This window comes from Mandrillus leucophaeus, unplaced genomic scaffold, assembly GCF_000951045.1.
Source record: "Mandrillus leucophaeus isolate KB7577 unplaced genomic scaffold, Mleu.le_1.0 Scaffold62, whole genome shotgun sequence".
Classification (NCBI taxonomy): Eukaryota; Metazoa; Chordata; class Mammalia; order Primates; family Cercopithecidae; genus Mandrillus; species Mandrillus leucophaeus.
Window position 1 is genome coordinate 4,951,827 of NW_012106697.1, and position 21,665 is coordinate 4,973,491.

Below are 21,665 nucleotides of genomic sequence, written 5' to 3' on the forward strand. Positions count from 1 at the left end.
TCCACTGAGATGAGCACATAAGCAACTGCTCCATTTAACATGCCCTACTCCTCCGCGGAAGCCTCAGTGCAAGCCGAAAAGACTCAATACCCAGAGGCACAAATGCAAAACCATACACAGGAATTGTCTGGCAAGTTTACCTCCTCCATTTCTTTTATCACGTAATGTTGAATCAAACGACAAATATCATGCAACGTGAGAAGTATAAAAAGCACTGAACTGTTTAGGTTCTGTGGTGCTTGGGAAGAAACTCAGTTCAGAGAGGCACATACTTCCCCATGAAAGTGTGAAGAAAGAAAAAACACTAAAGGTAATGAGGGTCAAGGTGAAGGAGCCCCGAGACCTTCCTACCATAACGGCCAAGGTACTTAAATCAGTGTCTGCATTTACAGGCACTGAATTATTTATTACATGCAAAAGTCCAAAGTCGCTTCACAAAAATGTTCTCCTGATGTCTAGGAGATAACAGTGGTGGTGGGGATCAGGACAGCAATGACTATTTACCAAGCACCCATGGTGCACCCAGCATTAAACTCTATACATTATCTCATGTAACCCTCACAGTAACCTGATGGGGTTGGTCTCATTACTATCCTCATTTTAAAAGGGTGCTCTGGCTTAGCCCATGCCAAAGCTGATTCTAGGTCATCAAACTCCATTATCATGAGAACTGAGGATCCAAAAATGGGCTTCATCTTCAGGGGTATTCTTGGCAATATAAAACCCCTGGGAAACAGTATTTTTCTACATGTGCTGTTGATCCTCAAACAGAACTGCTAGGAAACTGGTGTGCTTCCCCAGCTGGCCTTGGACACCACACTAGTCCCCAGGTTGTCGCCTCCTCTCAGGAACGTGAGCACTGAAGTCCCGCAGGCCCTCAGATCAGAAAGAAAACACAAAGCCAGAATGTTCCCTGGGGCCCTTCTCAACACTTTCTGCTTGCTCAGTCTTTGTTCAGAATGAAAGACAATTAAAAATACAAATCCCCCACAAGCAGGGAGGGAACAAGAAGATAAGTGAGCAGCTGTCTGGGACTTTTCCTAAAAGAGGAAGCCTTTTGATCCAATATGACCCTAGGCTGCCCCGATGAAAACAAGCACATTTTTTGCAAAATCCATCACACCAAATGCAGCAGCAGAGACAAGCGTGGGTCTAACGCCTGCAATCCCTACAGAAACGCTGTGAAACCTTCACACTTCTATTTGGAGACCCTCCTCAGGTGACGCAGAGACCCTAGGCCGGGCCCAAGTCTCCCCAGCACTGCAGTCATGGGAAATGATGCCAGCAGAGGTGACGGGGCAATGACAGCAGCACAGGGGCACAGGAGAGCTGAGGAAAGGGGCTGGCTCTCCAAAGTGACCATTGCTTCTTTCCAAATTACACCGCTGCACACAGAATGCGAAGACCATAGGCTTTGGCCCAGGAAAAGCATTCTGCACCTGCCCTATCTGATGAATCAAGGAGAGTGAAAGTAGAGGCCATATCCATATCTAAGGGCTCCCAAAAGGAAGGCGTCTCATCACAGCCTCTCTTTGCTCATGTTCTCATGCCTGGTGCCATAGAAGTGCAGAGTGGGCAACAACATGGACCGTGGAGCTCTGCTGCACTGACTGCTTTCACCCCCAGCTCTATCATTTAGCTGTGACTTTGGGCAGGTTACTGACCTTCTCTGTTCTCATCAGGCTTTGTGAGGATTAAATGAAGAAGCATGTAAAATAAGGCAATGCGGTGGCTCACACCTGTAATCCCAGCACTTTGGGAGGCCGAAGCAGGAGGATCACTTGAGCCCAGGAGGTAGAGGCTGCAGTGAGCTATGATCATGCCACTACACTCCAGCATGGGCAACAGAGCAGGACCCTGTCTCAAAAAAAAAAAAAAGAGAGAGAGAGAGAGAAGAAAGAAATAGAGAGAGAAGAAAAGAAAAAAGCAAATAAACATATGAAATATCTAGAATAGTGTTTTGCATCTTACATGCACTATGGGCGGGAGTATAAAATAGGTACAAAATTTCCAAACAGCAGCTAGGCCATAGGTATCAAAACTTTTAAAAACACACCCTTGGACCCAGCCATGTCACTTCTAGGAATGCTTCCCAAGTAATCTAATCATGTGTGAAACATGCTGTCTTAAAATTTAAAAAATCTACAAGGATCATGAAATTTGATGCAGATACAAATGTAATATTCTTTTCTGTAAAAAAACAGATAACATGAGAGAACTGTGAATTGCAGATAAATTACCTTCCAGATACATTTAAATTATGAAAATCTAAGAGTCTTTTTTACTCCATCATTTTTTTAAAGAGCATTTTCTAGAAAAATTTATGCAAGGCCATTAAGACCTAAAAGGGTAGACTGACTTTTAAAAGTTTTCATAAATGTAAACTCATGCTGGGACCCTTAGGTGTGTCTGGCCCTGGATCGCAGCGTCTAGATGGCATCAGCCTCTGCAATTCAGCAAAGCAAGAATCATGCACAGATTTCGAAGCATATGGACTCGAACACATACTGCATTTTCAAAGCTTCTTTCCATATGGAAAATGGGAAAAGAAGTGATCCTATATTTCCCTTAATCAGCACGTCCTCTGAGCACTGCCTTTGCAGTACAGGAGAAGTAACGTGACCTCGGGAAGGCTCAGCTCCTCCTCCTCGGAGTGCGGTGGGGAGTTCCTTTAAGACTGTGCCAGCCTGCAGTATGCACGCCGGAAAAGACCGCTCCGTCCTCTAGTGCAGACACTGGAGAGGTAACAGTAGACAGAACAAGTTCAATAGGAGGAGGCACGTGGGAAAAGGGTAGACATCAAAGTGGATAACTGAGCCATGCTGGCTTGAGGAGGAGGAGCATGGCAGAAGCAGCAGGACCTGAATTACCTGAGCTGTTTATGTCACCCAGTCACCTTTGACTTCATTTTTAAGCTCCACAGACCTCAAAAGGTGTGTTTTGCCCCTTCAGGAACACAGAAAAGACAAGGGGACAAGAGAGAGGAGATGTCAGTGTGGTCAGTATTTGTGAAAAGTCAAATAACAGAAACTCAAAGAGCCAGCATACTGGAACCGGAACCTGAGACAACAAAATTGCTGCTTTCTGATTTCAATCCCATCACTAGCAGACTACCTTGAAAACCAACACCTTCCCAAAAACCAGCTGCCTGAAAATAACTTGTTCTGAAAGGTTGATTTTGAAGGGCACTATCTTTTCCCCTGGATGACAAAAAATGATTTCCTCCCACACTCCACATGCACAGGCTGGACCTGACGGTCTGCTTCTTGCTGCCACTTTTCCTCTGAGGATTTCCTTTGAGCTGTCCCCTCTGCCAGGAAGCTCTCCATAACGGTTACCAGCTATTTTTGGTGCTATGATCACTATTAATTATTATGGAGACATCCAATTTAACTCTTTATGTTCAAATCTGGTCAAGCTCCAGCACACAAACTATAAACTCACGCACTACAGTTTCCGATAGTTTGATTCTATTCATGGGATAAACCATCCCAATCACCAATGAATTCCAACTGGAAAAAGAGCCAAAACTGCTACCCACTCTAAGTACAGGAATACCTCCGAAGCAAGAATGCACGTCTCCCCTGCAAGCTGCAGAACTGTCTTCGAATATTTTTGGAAGATACCCACTGCCTCTCACCAGTTTCCGAATGGTACCCAGAGGTTGGATGGTTGGATTCGGCATCCATCGGATGGTCACTATTTCCCCTCTCTGCCAACCCCTCCCAGGACCACAGTGGTTTCTTTTCCTTCCCTCTCCTTGTTAAAGCATAATACGGTGGTGGGAGCTCAGATTTGGCTTCAAGTCCACCTGAATTGGAACCTCACCACTCACAACCTTTAACTTGTCCAAGCCATAGTTTCCTCGTCGCTAAACAGAGATCTTAACAGCAACTTAGCAGAGCTACCGTGAGAAGAAATAGATAAAGGATAGTTTATGTTAGGAGGAAAAGTATGAGGTGAGATTTCCTTGGTCTCCCCTAAGACTTTCTCAAAGAAATTTCAAACAGTGGGGCCCGTGCTCCACCTAACTGCAGTGACTAAGCCAGAGTGTTCCACAAGGAACAAGACAATGTCCAGGGTCCACCTTCTGTAATAGAAGCATATTCTCCACCCTGCACATTGTTGGCCAGATTAATCTCCCCAAATGGCTCCTCACCTTGCAGAAAATCCTTCCATGGTTCCACAATGCCCACTGAATAAAATACAGACTCCTGGCCACCATAATTCATCCCCATCCCACCTTTCTAACCTCTTATCCCACTGATTCCCTCCACCTTTTTCTTCTAACCCCTTATCCCACTGATTCCTTTCTTCTTCCTTCTCCCCCTCCCCCTCCCCTCCTTCTTCTTTTTGTTCTTTTTCTTTCCCTTTTTTTTTTTTTTTTTTTTGTAGAGAAAGGAGTCTCCTCATGTTGCCCAGGCTGGTCTCGAACTCCTGGCCACAAGTGATCCTCCCATCTCAGCCTCCCAAAGTGCTGGGATTGCAGGCATGAGCCACTGCACTCAGCCTCCTTCCACCTTCTGATGCAACCAAAGCTTACAGCTCCACGTACTTGGCAACAGGCTTATCTCTGTATAAAGTCCTGTAAGGAGGAATCCCATCTCATTCATCCCAAAACATCAAGTACAGTAGCTTGCACATAATGACATGTAGCAATCACTCACTGATAAGAAAGTGGATGAATTCCTCCTGGGAAAACTCACTGAGGGCAAGGACTGAGGAGGATAAAGCAGGTGATATTAACTATATGTTGTGATGGATAAACTTATGAACAAATGATAATCAAGGAAAACAAAATGACTACAAAAAGCATGCAACCGAAAAAACAATTTTACTATTTACATGCCATTTTCCGGGTGAATCCAGCTAAGGATGTTAATACACTTTTGAATTACATTGGTTCAACTTTTCATTCCAAAAACCTTACCAGCCAACCACATGAAAATCGCTGTGTGCCAAGCATTATCTAAAGCTGTGTGGAGTACGCAAAGATGATGAAGACGTGATCTCTGGCCTCCAAGGGCTTACCCTGCAAAGACGAAGGCAGGCACGTCAGCATTAAAGCAAGCTTTCAAGCAAGACGTGGTGTCCTGGAGGTGAGTCGAAGCCCCCGGGATGAGCACACTGGAGCAGGCGGCTGCCCTGCGGCCAGGCACCCACCGCCACTGCTCACACTGATTACGGGCGTCTGACACATTCGGTTTGGGTTCCCTCTCTGCATCAGACTCACCCTCACTGGTTCATTCGCCTCACAATAACGTGACTCTGCACTTTAAATAGATGAATTTTTTCAAAGGCCTATGGGGGAGTTTTAATATTTTATGTAAAAACCCAGAAGAAAGAGAGGACTCTGGAAGGCGTCCTAGAAGAGGGGGCATCGGAACTGGGCCTGGAAGCCGAGGGATCCTCAGGTGGAAGAGAGGAAAGAACATTCCCAACAAAAGGAAGAACAAGGGCAAATGACCGGGAACCACCACATGTTTGAGCCATTGGTGATGCAAAGAAGCTGCTCCACAGGGAGCATGAGAGCCGCGGTGGAGAAAATGCTGGAAGGTTTCCCTGCAAGCTGCTAGTTCACAGTCAGCCATGTGTCCTTGCACCTTAGTGAGGGTCCCTGCCGACTAAGTGGAGGAAATCCCCCAGTCCAGCCAGGGCACACACCCGCTGACGCGCTTTCCTCCTGCTGCCCGGTCCGCCTTCCCTACCGGGAAACACCAGTGCCTGAGCCCAGAGGCACCAATGTCCTGCAGGCGTCTTTGTGTCTGGACAGGAAATAACAGTAGGGGGACCGAGTCAATCACTGCAACTGAATTCAGCCAACGCGTATGAGGGTACCGAGTCCACGCGAGTCATGTGGCTCAGCCCTCCACAACACATAACCGGTTCAAAACAGGCAGTTACTGACAATAGAGGGGAGACGGTGAAATACCGAAATAAACCACAGAAATATCTAGGCCTTTGAATAACACCTTCCAATTTATCCCCCCAGGGAAGTGAAGACTCTGGCAAACATCCAATCAATGCCATCACCGCAGCCGGTCACCCCAGCTGTGAGGGCCTCGGCACCTGATGGTCACACCTCCCCAGCCACTCTGTAGCTGCATGGGATGAAGAGTGTGAGGTGGTTTGGTTAAAACACGATGCAGGTGGAATAATACCTCCCAAGTATCCCACATGCTAGCCTCTGCAACCTGTGAACAGACTGTGTTATGTGACAAATGGGAATTAAGGAGGCAGTCGATTTAAAGGTTGTCTGTTGACCTTGACAGAGGTGAATTTTCCTGGATCATCCATGTGGTCACAATGCAGGGAAGAAGCCTCAGTATGGCACGGCCAGCTCCGGGGCTCCCTCCAGCTCCTGAGTCCCGCTGGCTAACGTTTGCACCTTAGGTGTTCTCCCGGCCCTTCCATGGCCTGGCGTGGCGTCACTCGGAGGACCTGGGGACACTCTGGGCGGATAGGAAGACCTGTCTTAACTTCTGCCCTATGAAGGCATTGTTTCTGGGGGGTCTTGCCATTATCTTTGATTCTCTAACTTGGGTTTCTTACCTGAATTGGAGCCCACTGTCTTGAATTCCTCCTCACTTGAGGATTATAAACTTATCCATAAACACTCTCTTTACAAACCGATTCAAACCAAACAAAAGATAGTACAAAAAATATTTTTGTACCTATTCATCATTTCCTCTTAGAAACTTATATAAAAGCACCTCAAAGACAGGCCTGGCTATTATCAAAGGCACGACCCAGTCCTTCCCGCAATGGACCACAGACTACAAATGCACACGCCTTAGAGCTCCTCTCCAACACTGCAGGTGCACAGCTGCGACACGCCCTGCTGCTCGCAGTCATTAGCTATCATTTTCTGAAATGCACAGGGGAAAATGTTCCAAATCCTCAATAACCTTCCAAAAGAAAAAAGAAAAAAGCTGGCTGTATCCTCGGAACAAAACCGTTTCTTACTGGGAAACAGGAACACATGCCCTGAGTGAGATATTTGCGGTCACCAGGAACTGGCTCTGACACTCCCTCCTTCATCTGTTTGTCCCAGCCACCCTGGAGAGCAGTCCATGCACCAGGAGCGGAAGAAACTGTCAACCCTTCATGTCTTTGCTCTTGCTGTTCTTTCAACCAAAAATGCCCTGTTCACCCACTGGCCACCAGATGACATCGCCTCCCTCCTTCCGGCCAGTCAGAAGTCAGTGGTGAGGCACGCCCCAGTTTCTCTGGTCAAAGAGATAGCTCTTCGTTCATGATGGGTAACTCCAGTAAATTAAAAAGAATAAAAAGAAGATACAGCTTCTTCCTCTTCTCTCCCTTAGCCTTTGGCTTGCTATGCTTCCATGAAGCCCATCTTTCATTCTTTTCACGACCAGGAATGCTTATTTACCTGCTTGTCTCTCTAACCAAACGATAAGCTCTTTGAAAGCATGGATCCGAAATTTTCAGCTTTACATCTTCACAGCACAGGGCTTCACACACAGCTGTTCAAAAATGTCTGCTGAAGGAATGAATTCCTCTGAGGGTTTCATTTAAGATATTTGTTTGCAGAAGAGAGTCTTCAATTTAATTTCATCATTATCATGTTTGTTTTCACAGTACTTAAAACTAATTTTAAGGATTTTAAAAATCTTTGCCCCAAGCCTAAAGAGAACAAAAATTTTTGCAACTCCTCTTACCACTCTGCTTCACAACACATATATTATGCATCTTCTTCCAATTATTTACAACTCAGTTATAATCCACACATGACCTTGCCGGGTTATATTATTCAATAAAGTTCAACTTTTCAAAAGGATTGAGTAAAATGAAAAATTTCCACAGGACATAAAACTAAACCAACAATGAATTTGCTTCCATACAGTTGTGATATTTCACTGAATTTCTTTATCTACTATAGCTCTTGTAAGAACAAATGAATGGCTTCTCATGCTGTGAACAATTCACAATAAATACACAAATGCTTTTATTCATTTTACTTAACAGATCTGTCATTATGGCAATTTTTTTCATCTACTCAGTAATACTATTGAACCATTATTGAATGGATTATATTTAAATTCTTAAGCCCCCAAATGTTATTCTGAGGCTGCTTTTACTAATTTTTATCTTGAAATACCACAGAAGTGAAGAACCCTAAGGCCTTTTTCATGAGTCCCAAGCAGAGAGGTTACCACAAGGGCAGCCGCGACAATAAATTCACTACCATATTCAAGCACTGCTATTTTTCCTCTCACAAGACATTTCTGGATTCAAAATACAACAGAAAAAAAATTATTTACTGCACAGTTCGACAAAACATACTGAGTACTTAACCTGGTCACAATACACTGAGCAGGTTACTTGATTTCTGCAGCTGAAAAAATGAAGGGAAGGGGCTGGCAATCGTTGCTACGGAAACTCCCAATTGCAGCATGGTGCAAGAAGGGAAGGTACTTTCTATCGGATTCTCGCTTACCCACGCGCTCCGATTTACTTCACTCCAGCGTAAGTGAATTCCCCACACTGTGCTTCATCAGCTTTACAGCATCTCAAAATTCTAAAACAGAACTTTTTGCCACATGCTACATATATTGTAATGGGGAGAATCTTAGTTTCTCAGACTTACTAGTGTGTCATTTTCAAAACCACAAAAGGAATGACTCAAACCTACAGCTCAACAACAACAAGAAAATCAAAAATGAAGAAAGCCCTTGAGACACTCCTCCTAAGAAGATGGACAAATGGCTAGGAGCGCATGAAAAGGTGCTCAGCATCATTAGTTACCGGGGAAATGCAAATCAAAACCTTCATGAGCTACCACTTCATACCTATTAGGGGGACCCTATCCAAAAAAAAAAAAAAAAAGATAATAATAACAAATGTTTGCAATAGGTGTGGAGAAGCTGGAACCTGTGTGCATTGCTGGTGGGGATGCAAAATGGTACAGCTATGGTCAACATAGGATCACCGTATGACCCAGCCATTCTACAGAATTGAAATAACTGAAAGCAGGAACTCAAACAGATACTTTTATACCAATGATCACAGCAGCCTTATTCACAATAGCCAAATTAATAAGAACCCCAGTGTCTATCAACAGATGAATGGACGAACACAGTGTGGGAATATTACTCAGTCTTAAAGAGGAATGAAGTTCTGATGCGTGCCACAACATGGAGGGACCTGGAAAACACTCTGCAGAGCAAAATAAGCCAGACATGAAAAGGCAAAGACTGTATGATTCCACTTACATGAGACACCCCGAGTGGTCAAATTCACAGACGGAAAGTCGAATGCTGGCTGCCAGGGGCTGCAGGAAGCAGAGTTACTGTTTAATGGGTATAGAGATTCTGATCCAGATACTGAAAAAGTTTTGGAAATGGATGGTGGTGATGGTTAGGCAACCTTGTGTATGTCATTAACGTCACCAAATTATACACTTTAAGATGATTATAATGGTAAATCTTGTTATGTAAATTTTACCACAGTTTAAAAAAGAATGCTTCAACATGCATTTATGACTTCCCTACTTGCTGCCACTGTTTCCTTCAGTCCTTTTATGGATGATAATTATTCCTTAATTTCAGGCAACTTAAATATTCACTATGGTCAAACACACACACGCACGCGCACACACACACACACGCAAAGAGAGAAAATGAGGCATTTTCAAAATGAAGTAAGGGCCACTTTTCCCTTCAAGGTGAAAGTAGAACCTACCTAGAAAAAGAGCTACATAAAATCCCTTCTAGATCCATGTGGGGAAGCAAACAAAGGAACTTACAAATATACTCTATTAGGCTGTTATTTTAAATAAGCAACAGTAACTCTAGAGCACTAATGGGAAGCCTTAAAAAAATCTTTTTATTTTGAAATTATTTCAAATCCACATAAAAATTTCAAAAATAGTGCCAAGAGTTCCTGGATATCTTTCATCAGCTTCCTTCAGTTTACTGTGGGTGGCAGGAGTACTGATTCTGCAGCTCTGCTGGTTACAGTGTCTCCCCACAAGGGAAGGGGAAGTAGAGAGGGGAGATAATTATCAGGATTTAACCGCATCAGTTTTCCTTAATGACAAAAGACACCAGACCATAGTTCCACGTTCCAAACTCAATGTGAGACAATTGTGGAAAACAGAAAGAACAACAAAACAATACATTGTTTTACGCCTATTTTACAGTCTATTAAGAATCTGTTCTTAAAATAAAATAAAATAAAATGTATACACTTGGCAAAAAATCTGTCACATTAGCACTGTGGCTTCCCCTACAATCTGAAACAACCCCACAGGGCCCAGGGAAGAACTCTAAAAGGGATTCACAGATAAGTAAAATCGTTTCTGGAACTGTCATCTTACTTGCCTCATTGTGTTTTCTCTATCTGGATAAATTAGGCTCCTCACGCTGAGGAATGCAGACCATCTACCTACCTGGCTACCTCAAATCCAAGAGGATTACTTTTCTTTCGTTTTATATCTCCCTCTACATACAGTTAGCAGAGAATAAACACCCACTAAATAAATGACTGAATGGATGAATGATCAAAATAGTCAACTGTTTCAGTTGAGCACTCTCCTCTACCCCATCTCCCAAACTGCAACGACTTTCAAGAAAAAAAAAAACAAAACGTAATGCATTAAAAGCACCTGTAAGTTAAGTAAATCCTCTCCTATAACATTTTCAATTCGCCCTGACTTCACCAATCGTCAGGATGACGGCACCCAAAAGTGGAAAGAGCAGGTCATCTACATTCCCTACAGGGGCCTTCCTCGCAGGCTCCCCAAATTTCCAGCCTCTACAATGGAGAGAAGAAAGAGGAGCAGCAGTCCTGACGCACATCCCCAGGTGTCCAGCCTCTGTCTGCCTTCTAGGGCCTTACCTTCAAAGGTCAGCTAAACAGTGTGTATGAGTTAAGTTTTCCCATATGAACAAAAATCCCAGCATCCCAAGAAAAAGCCAATAAAGATTTACCTTCAGGACTATTATTTTAAAGTGAGATTATGCTTTGCTGTTCTTCTGTCAGTTGCAAATCCCCAAACCTACTAGAATTCACTTAAAACTAATCTACAGTGTTTTCATTGGAAGAAAGCAATCAGGAAAGCTCTGAGCCACTGAGCAGCTGGGAATTTCGTTGCTGAAGGTTTGGTTTAGTCTTTATTTTTCTAGCTGCTGGCCCTGCTCACATGATTCCATGAAGGTCGCATTTAATCTTGCAGAGAAAAGCTACCTAAGCAGTTCTTAGGTAGTCTTCAGTAAAAATAAATTGCCTTGGCTCTCTGGATAAGTCTGTTGCTTCAACCCAACAATTACAGTCAAAGAGAACAAATGAAGGCAACTGTAAAATACTATACTTGATTTCAAAAGAATTTCATGGCGTAGATGTCATGGGCTATGTTTGTTAATAACAAAGTTATTGTTAACAAAGAACCCATGGAAAAAGTTGCAGCTTCCAAATGTTTATCTCTGGTTCATCACCAAATATAGCTTATTTATACTTACAAGAAGGTACTAGTATCATCATTGGAACTTAAATATCAAAGGAATGAACTGATAAGATTTTTTAAAGTTCTGGATACAAAGGAGAAAAACCAAACAATTTTTCACCTTCTGGGTATGGAACCCCTAATACAAAGTGACAAATCCTAATGCAAAGTGACAAATCCTAATGTTTATGTGTTCAATTCATATACCATTAGGTTTCCAGTACAAACTAGATGCCATCCTTCCTGAGCTGGAATTCAGCCTTTCAAGCTAACCTTTGCTTTACAGCTGAAAATCAAATAAACTAATATTTATCTAGGTCTTAAAGGTGTCAAACACTGGTGAGGAATGCAAATAAATCAGACTGGATCCTGGCTCTCAAATAACTTACCACATAGGTGATACAAATGGAAAAATCCAAATAATCAAAGATGTTCTTAACAGTTCAAGAGTCTAGAAAACATTCATCTCATCAAGATGCAGATAGCTAACTACCCTAGGAATGGGACGTATAGTATGCTGTTTCTACAGAAATTCAGAGCATTTCATTGTTTTAGGCTAAAGAGATCAGGTACGGTTTGTGGGGAGAGGCACAAGGAGATTCATACAGTTGTGATCAAAACAACCACTCCAACTCTACTTTCCTTCAGTCCTTTCAGGACTGCACTAAAACTTTCCCCCTGTATTCTCTTCACACCTTGATTCATTCCCTTATGCTGCACCAACCAAGATGGTAGCCACCAGCCAGATGGGTCTACTGTGCACTTGGAATGTGGCTGGGCTGAATTAAGACAGGCTATGGGTGTAAAGGACACGTAGGATTTTAAATACTCAGTATAAAAAAAGAATGTAAAATATCTCATTAATATTTTTACATTAATGACATACTAAAATATTTTAGATGAAATGAGTTAAATGAGAAATATTATTACAATTAATTTTACCTACTTTTTACTTTTCTAAGTGGCTACTAGAAAATTAAAACTATACATGTGGCTCACATTATATTCGTATTGGACAATGTTGTGTGTATATATATGTATACATATGTGTATATATGTACGTGTGTGTGTGTGTATATATATGTGTATATATATGTATTTTGATGGGCTATGCTACGGCATTCAGCCTCTGAACTCATAATGGTCACGCCCAATCCTACTTCCATAGCAATCTAAAAACGTCTCCACGTTCATAAAGAGAGTGAAACTATTCTAATATTTTTTTCAGATAAAAATTGGAGATTTGAGGTCTTCAGTTGTGAAAAGTCAGAGGTCACACTCTGATTAAGTTCTACTGTCATTCTCCAACAGAGGTCTTTTAAAGGCAGGTGTGAGGGGAAAATAAAGCTTCCCAGGCTTCTTTCCAGACTCCTCAGAGTTCCTATAAAATGCCTTCACCTCCTAAGATACAGAAATGAATACAATACAAAGGGAAAGAATGTATAGGACATGAAGCTAGGGAATGCATATGATACGAAGATAGGGACTGTTTAGGACATGAAGATGGGGACCGTATAGGACATGAAGGTAGGGACTATATAGGACATGAAGATAGAGAAGGTACAGGATATGAAGACAGGGACCATTTAGGACATGATGGTAGGGAATGTATAGGATATGAAGATAGGGAATGTATAGGACATGCAGATGGGGACTATATAGGATATGAAGATGGGGAATGTTTAGGAAATGAAGATAGGGAATGTATAGGATATGAAGATGGGGACTGTTTAGGACATGAAGATAAGGAATGTATAGGGTAGGAAGACGGGGACCAAAAAGGGTCTGAAGGTAGGAACATATATGACATGAAGGTAGGGAATGTATAGGATAGGGAATGTATGGGATATGAATATAGGAACCATATAGGATATGAAGATAGCGACTGTATAGCATATGAAGACAGGGAAGGTACAGAACATGAAGATAGGGACTATATAGGACATGAAGACAGGGAAAGTATAGGATGTGAAGATAGGGAAAGTTCACTCTCACTTCCCCTACAAACATTTTATACTTCACTTACCATGAGAATTAGATCTGTAGCCATTTGTGTACATTAAATGCTCTTTTCCAAAAGGATAATAAAACCTCTAATCTCCTCAAGAGGACCAAATAGTTTCAGCCTGGAGTGGTTCCCAAGGTGCTAGGAAGACCTGTCTCCCTAGGCATGTGTGTTTCAAAAGGAATAAAAAACAGACCTTGGAGACATCCCCAGGTTGTAAGTGTCTCACATTCTAAAAGGTCAGGATAAGACCCCTGGAACCTTTTCATCCCATGTCAGGGGAGCTAAGGTGTTTTTTGTTTGTTTGTTTTTCCTTTTTCTTTTTCTTTTTTTTCTCTCTCTCTCCTTTTGGGACGGGAGAGGGACAGCTGCTCTGTCCCTGTCAACAGAGTGCAGCCCACATGTACATTCCATCAGTTTTCAGTGTCACCTAAGGGTCCAGGTTTAGGGGCCTGACACAGCAGTGTCACTGAGACTGCTGCCCCAGTTGTAAATATCAACAAGGAACTCTCTTCTCCTACCCAGGTGTTTTGTGTTTCTGTAGTATTCATATGTATAAAGAATGTTAACTGTAAAGTGAGATCATATCTCAAGCCCTTCACAGTTACTGACAAAACATTATGTCCCAACTTCACCAAAAAGCCACCCATCTAAGTGTCTCCAAGTAGCCACAGCTGTCTGAGGACAAGGGCTTCCAACAGCCCGACTAGGAAAGCCCTGGCTCTAGAGCCTGGTCCACACGTGGAGGCAGAAAGGCTCGAGAATGGCCCGTCCCTGCACAGCCTCCTCCTCAGCAGCACCCAGTGTGTTCCTCCTAACCTATCGTGGACCAGAGGTCAGGGCAGAGATGCCCTATGAGCACTGTCTTGAGAATATTCTTCTGGTTAAAAGGGTAATTGGTAATTGTGCTTGCTGTTTTAAATTTGGAAAATACAAAAATGTTTCAAGGAGGAAAAAAAAGCCACACACTCACAATTCCACCACCAAAAAGGTATGTTTCCTTCCAGGTTTTTTTAAATACACCAATATACACATACGTTTTTAAAATAAAATTCGAAGCATAATTTCACATTCTTTTTTCCCCACCCAACCAACATAGATCATAAATATTTTCCCGTCACTAAATGCTGCTCGAAAACACGAGCTTTGTAAGTTACCTATACGCTGTCTGGATGTGCCGTAATTCCTTCAAATGTGTCCCTACTGTTGGATATTTAAGTTGTTTCCAAGTTTTTATATAACAGAAGCTAATTCAATAAACATCCTTGTACATAAATCTTTGTTCCCATCTCTGGTTACTTCACGTAAGTAGGTTCCAAGAAGCAGAATTACTGGAACAGAGAGCTTAATATTTTTAAGACTTTAAGTATATAGCACCAAGGTAAATTCCAGAAAGTTTATTTCAATGTAGAATCCCGACTACAGTCACTGTGGAGAACCGAGTGCCCAACTCAGTGACCCACACTACCCAGTTATGGAATTCACAGTTCAGTTTTAACTTGTCCCATCTGTTCTTTAGGAAAACACATTATCAGCTCATTCTATGTCCCTGATTCCATATTTAACTCCCATAATCGGAATGGCACAATTACATTGATTTATCATTACAAACTACAAATATGAATGCATTAAATTATTACATGTGCCCTGAAAATATGTACATCTATTATGTATTCTTTCAAGAATTTAAAAATAAAATAAAAACAGTACCAAGGAAGATCAGTATGGGGGGAGAAGGGCCTAAGAGAGCCATTACGGTATTTCCGTGGATGCCTCCAAAGGCAACTTTAGATTGACTTTGGGGCCTCACATAGTGAGTATCAATTTCCCCATCCCCAAACAATGCATCAACACCGGCACAGTTATACATTCTGAGATGTGCACCATTAAGCAATTTTGTCATTGTGTGAACATCACAGAGCGTACTTACACAAACCTAGATGGTGTAACCTCCTACACACCCAGGCTTATGGTATGGCCTATGGCTTCCACGCTGCAAACATGTACTGCAGGTTACTATACTGAGGCCTATAGGCAACTGTAGCACAATGGCAAGTATTTGTGTATCTAAACATAGAAAAAGGTAGAGTAGAAGTCTGATATTATAACCTTATGGGGCCATAGTCATGCATGTGGTCCACTGTTGACCTAAATGTCATGATGCAGCAACATAACTGTATCCCTACGGTGACTTCAACCATGTCTCCAAGTGACAGCTACTCACAACTTCATGTTTCCTTGTAGAATAATGTCAGCAGCTGCCTAGCAGTTTTCCCATCAGCCTTTATCATCCCCAGGATAAAAGGGTCTAACCCCAAAGTCAGCAGTGGACGGTCCTCCAGTCTTTTGACTGGTCCTTGGGTTATTACTAATTACCTAACCAACTTCAACTCACCCCTCCGACCTCTAACACTCTTTCAGTGACATTTGTGCAGAAAATCTCCCTGCCTGATTCTCTCTTCACTCTCTCCCATTCAAGAATCCAGGAGGCACTAGTCACCTGTTTCCTTTTCATCACCCCATCCCCCAACTCTCACTTTCCAACAGCCTCCCATTCCTATCACCCAACACACCCATCATATCTAGGTGTTAAGACGCTCTCTTATCACCACTGTAATTTTTCTCATCTTCTCCAATAGATCTAGGATAAAAAGGACAAAAGAACTCTTTCAAAAATAACAAGGTAGATATTACTTGAAATAAAGCAATTTGTATGCAGTTCCTCCTCATCTGAAAGGTCAATCTCATGAAATGGGAAAATCGGTAGGATTGTAAGATTAGGGGACCAGGACAGCGTATTCTATCTACAGAGTACTTCTTTGGATCTTCCCAAAATCTGACATTCATAAGAACAATTAAAATGTACGCTCAATAAGAACAAATTAAAATGTATGCTCATCTCTCCTTTGATGGCATTAGGTGTGCGAGTATCAAATGCCTTCAGCAGATAGCAACAGAGTGTTAAGTATGCCCAAACGAAATTATTTATGAAAATTACACAGAAAGTAGTTAATTCTCAAAAAATCTTCATTTAATGAAAACAGGACAGGCTTTTATCACACAAAATCCTAAATTAAGGTATTTTGCTGAACTAGTCTTGCCTCTGGGATAAAAATGCTTAGAATCCATAATCAGAAAGAACCGCACACACCTGCTTCTCATCCGCAGACATTCTCTGTCAACTCTGCTCTTTCTTGCTTATCAGAAGGGAACACTAAACTGATAAAAGAGTTATAAACCAAAACAGAAGCAAAACCAAACCAAACACCTAATTATCCATGGCCTTCCTGGACAAAGAAGCAAATACATAAAATAAAGTCCTTCTTGCCTCTTCAAAATGGAAAATTCAGCTGGGCGTGGTGGCTCATACCTGTAATCCCAGTACTTTGGGAGGCCGAGGCAGACAGATGACCTGAGGTCAAGAGTTCGAGACCAGACTGGTCAACATGGCAAAACCCTGTCTCTACTAAAAATACAAAAATTGGCCGGGCGTGGTGGCGGGCACCTGTAATCCCAGCTACTCGGGAGGCTGAGGCAGGAGAATCAGTATAACCCAAGGAGTGGAGGTTGCAGTGAGCCGAGATCACACCACTGCACTCCAGCCCAGGAGACAAGATCAAGACTCTGTCTCAAAAAAGAAAAAAAAAGGAAAATTCAATGTATCACAAACTTAACATGAGTCCCATTTCTGTAGGGCAAGCAAGGTCGAGTGGGCAGAGCCAACACAGTGACCACAGGCCCCTGTCCAAAGAGCTCTTTAAAATGTGGAAAGAGGTTTCATCTGAGCCGAGGAAGAGATCAACTATTTGGCCCTGGGAAGAGATCCTTGATTCGGTGGCTTTCCATTTTTGCTCTGGCCACACACCTGAGGGAGACTAGGGAACAGGGATCCAATGGTGAATAAGAGGCTCGCTATTCAGGGCAGGAAGGGGAAGGAGGGAAAGGGGGCTATAGATAATCTCAAATCTAAAGGGTCCTGTGTAATTTCTAAAAGTCCCCTCCCCAGGCGATTTTCATTACACACATAGGTTGTCTCCTAAGGAAGACAGAACTATCCAGCCACGTTTTACAGAGTGAAAACTTCCAAAGGGGGAAGTGATTGGATTACTAAAAGGCCACTCTAGGCATCTGAGTTCATGCACCTTCCACCACAGAGCCTTGTACACTGCTGGCTGTCAACAAATATTTAATAAACAAATGAAATAATAACACAATGTCTGCATTTAAGAAAACTGTTGAATGTGTTACTATGTTTAACAAAATCAATTATTCATTTAAAATAATTGCTTGGGGTCCCTGGATCCCCAAGCAGACCTCAAGTTATTGATGGATGGCCCCAGCTAGTCTCAGTGCCTCAGAAAGCCTCACCGGATGGTGAGTTTCTCTACACAGAGCTGGCCAGCCTGTCCAGCACACCACCGGTCTCTACATTTGGCTAAACAAGATCAACTAGATTTGATGACACCCGTTTTTCTCAAGGCATTCAGGAGTTCTGACTGAAAGTCATATGTGTTTCTGAGGAATAAAAATGGGCACAAGGGCCAGGTGCAGTGGCTCACGCCTATAATCCCAGCACTTTGGGATGCTAAGGAGGGAGGATCATTTGAGGCCAAGGGTTTGAGACCAGTCTGGGCAACATAGCAAGACCCTGTCTCTACACAAAAATGTATGTCGGGCTTTGGGGTGGCACATGCCTGTTGTCGCAGCTACTCAGGAGACTGAGGCAGGAGGATCACTTGTGCCCAGGAGTTTGAGCCTGCAGTGAGCTATGATCGAGCCACTGCACTCCAGCCTGGCCGACAGAGTGACACTTTGACTCTAATAAAAGAAAAAGGGTACATGAAGTCTTCTTAAATAAACACAATTTGTTTCAGAGACAGTTTGTCCTAAGATGGAGCTTCTGAGGGGAAACGTTATTTTGAGGGGATCTTTGAAGGTCAATGCCAAGACTTCAGGCCTGCTGCTTGCTCTGAATCCAAAGAGCCCCAGATGGAGTCCCAGGGACAAAGGGGACCTGTGAGCTGGGTTTCCTGCTTGTGTGTTTTCCTTGGTACTCTATAAAAAATACTGGCTTCATGTTCAAATCTGGACCCTATATGTTATTCATCATTCTTTGTTCTTTGGTGATAAATTAAAGTTTGATGGAACCTCCTCACCCACTTTTCCATCAGTCATTCCTGCCACCAGAGCCACTCCTCAATTCAGCACACTATGCATTAAGCTGGCATCGTGCACCGACCACTGATTACACTCAGGCCAAACACAGGGGGCCAACGGGGCAGGCAGAGACAGAAGGTCCTGACCTCCTATGCCTGTGCAGAAAGGAACATCGTGTCCCATACAGATGAAAAGAAGAACTAATTTTTACTAATAATAACTGACATTTCACCACAGTTTCATTTATTTGCATATATTATGTATTTTAATATAGGTTATAAATATATACTATCAGTTATATTTACTTTCATGTATGTTGTCACATATACAGTGTTGGGCACACAGTAAGCATTCAATAAATGCACATGAGCCAAGATGGTAAAGCAGGCCGGTGCGGTGGCTTATGCCTGTAATCCCAGCACTTCAGGAGGCTGAAGTGGGCAGATCACCTGAGGTCAGGAGTTCGAGACAAGCCTGGCCAGCATGCTGAAACCCTGTCTCTACTAAAAATACAAAAATTAGCCAGGCACGGTAGCACACGCCTGTAATCCCAACTACTCAGGAAGCTGAGGCACAGGAATTGCTTGAACCTGGAAGCAGAGTTCTGCAGTGAGCTGAAATTGTGCCACTGCACTCTAGTCTGGGTGACAGAGCAAGACACTGTCTCAAAAAAAAAAAAAAAAAAAAAGATGGTAAAAGCAAAATACTAAAATCAGCCCAGTGCACACCTGCAATGGCAGATAATGAAAAAGCTGACACGAGAGTGAAGAAGATTCAGACTAAAGCACAGAGAGGCTTGGGAAGATTTTCTTATCTGATAGAAAGAGGGAAAATACATTGGTCCAATCACTATTATTTCCATATCATTTGGTCTCCATGGATACCACCTAACTTTCCTTCTGAAAGGAAGAAATTCACTGACAATATCAGGTTTCACTGTTAAATATTTTTTGATACTTTACATAAAACAGTTATTCCATGTTTAATCTTTTATCATTATTTATATACGCTCAGAAGTAAAATCCCTCCTTGCTGGAAATTCCATGAGAAAGACAGTGTCTAATCCAGTCATGATTATCTGGCCCTTTTACATTAAGAATAATCTGATAGAATTTTGAAAGTTAATGCCTTACACATTTGTAGACTGCCATAATTTATGCAATGTTCTTTCATATACAGTATCTCAATTGTTCATGAAAGCAACACTATGAGACATAGTTAAGAATTATTATTACCCTCCTTACAGGTAACCCCAAAAGGTAATAGCTGTATGTATTTTTTGTTGTTAATGATCAGCTCACTAACCAGAACACAACCTAGCGTAAAGATACTGTCTTTCTCGCTGTCAGTTGAGTACACAGAGGCTAGCACTGTGTCTGGCTTTTAATAGATGTGCTAAGGATATTTATTGAGTGTCTACCTAAATTATCTCGTCTGCGTTAAGCCCTTTTTGGTATAAGGTAGATAAGGGAACTATAACCCAGATACCCAATTTAGATAGAGTACAGTGGTTTTTCACTATCAAAAGCATATTATGTGAAAATGCTCTAAAAACAACAGAGTTTTGTACGAGATGAGGTTAAGAATAAAAACATAACATCGTTGGTAACATGAGAAAATTGATGCACATCAAATGTGGAGTATCCAAAGTTTCTATTTTTCCAGTAAGTTCAAACATCTTTCGCTCTGGTGCGCTATTTGCCTAATAAAGTGTTTCAGAAAGTGGGATAAAGGTGGGACCATTGTTCATAGGGCTGTCAGAACTTCATGGCACACATGTGTTTGCCATAATTTGCTTCCATAATTTGGCTACAAATCCTTGCTTTTGATTATGATGACATTTTTACAGGTAAGTAAATCTGAAATAACTGGAACTTTCTCTAACAAAAAAATGACAACTCACTGAGAATGAAATATGTAAATGTTTAATTTTAACAAGCAGTTACAAATCGTAACAGACAAGAACTCTTGGATCTAAGAGACCAAAATGTAATTTCTTACACAACAAAGTTACAAGTTATAATCGTTCACTAATTACGTGAAATTCCGGACTTTGACACATCAATCAATAGATGTTCCAACGTTCCCCCTAGAGATCCCAGTTCAAGTCTTAAATATTTCATCTGCTGAAGTTTCCTCAGAAAAGGCTCCTTTTCCCAGGGTTTTTTAGGTTTCTATTTTTGCCCCTTCTCCCCCTAAAAGAAGAATAAAGGAAAGTTGGGGAAATCAGAGAATCCTGAATCTTCGTGCGCGGTGAAGTTAAACAGTCACCCTGTGGGCCTGGTGGGGATAACTGCATCTGCCTGGCATCAAGGTTATCCACCGCCTGGTCTAACCCCCGACCCCCTTGTGCACCTGCCCTTAAGCACCAAAAACTGAACTGCTCGAAGAGAACCTACAGTAGATAGGAAAACTAGTAACTGACTGCAGGCTTGACAGCAGTCTCGGTGATTCCTGAAAATCCACAACAGGAAATCTAACGATCCTCCATCCCTCCTGGCTATTCATCAAAAGCAGACGAGTCACAGCCATAGGGAGGCCGGTGGCTGAAGACGAAATGCCAGCACCACTTTTCCTCATTTAGAACTGAGTTTTCTCCTTCCATAACCAAGGACAAGGAGCAACCGGAGGGAGGTGGTTGAAGAGGGAGGGGGCGGGTAATATGTCCCCAAGTTTCAGACAGTAGCGGGTTAGAAATGAGCGAAAGCCACCTCGCTCTTCTGAGCTACCTCGGCTGCCAGTCCCCGGGATCACATCCGCAGCCGATCGCCAAGGGTCCGGCCTACACAGACTGACCCGGGCGTTTCACCTGGTGCCCGACCACGGCCCTGGCGCCCGGCCCAGGCTGCCAGCCTCCTTCCCCTCCCCCGCTTCTTAGGGAACAAGGAGGAGACGGTGGCAAACGCACCCAGACCGGGGGCCAAGGGGAGACGCCGGCGCGTGCTGGGAGGGGCATGAGTTACACCCGCGACCCTTGGAACTTGGAACGGCTTCCCCAGCCCTGGCGGGCGCTGGCCCCCAGACGGTGCCACTGGG

The 21,665-nt window shown here is 42.8% G+C and overlaps 1 protein-coding gene across 3 annotated transcripts in view; it reads right to left on the bottom strand.

Annotated features, from left to right (window-relative positions):
• The window catches only part of IRF2 (interferon regulatory factor 2), an 86,146-nt gene that overhangs the window by 62,936 nt on the left and 1,545 nt on the right, over nt 1–21,665 (bottom strand). The window lies entirely within an intron of this gene.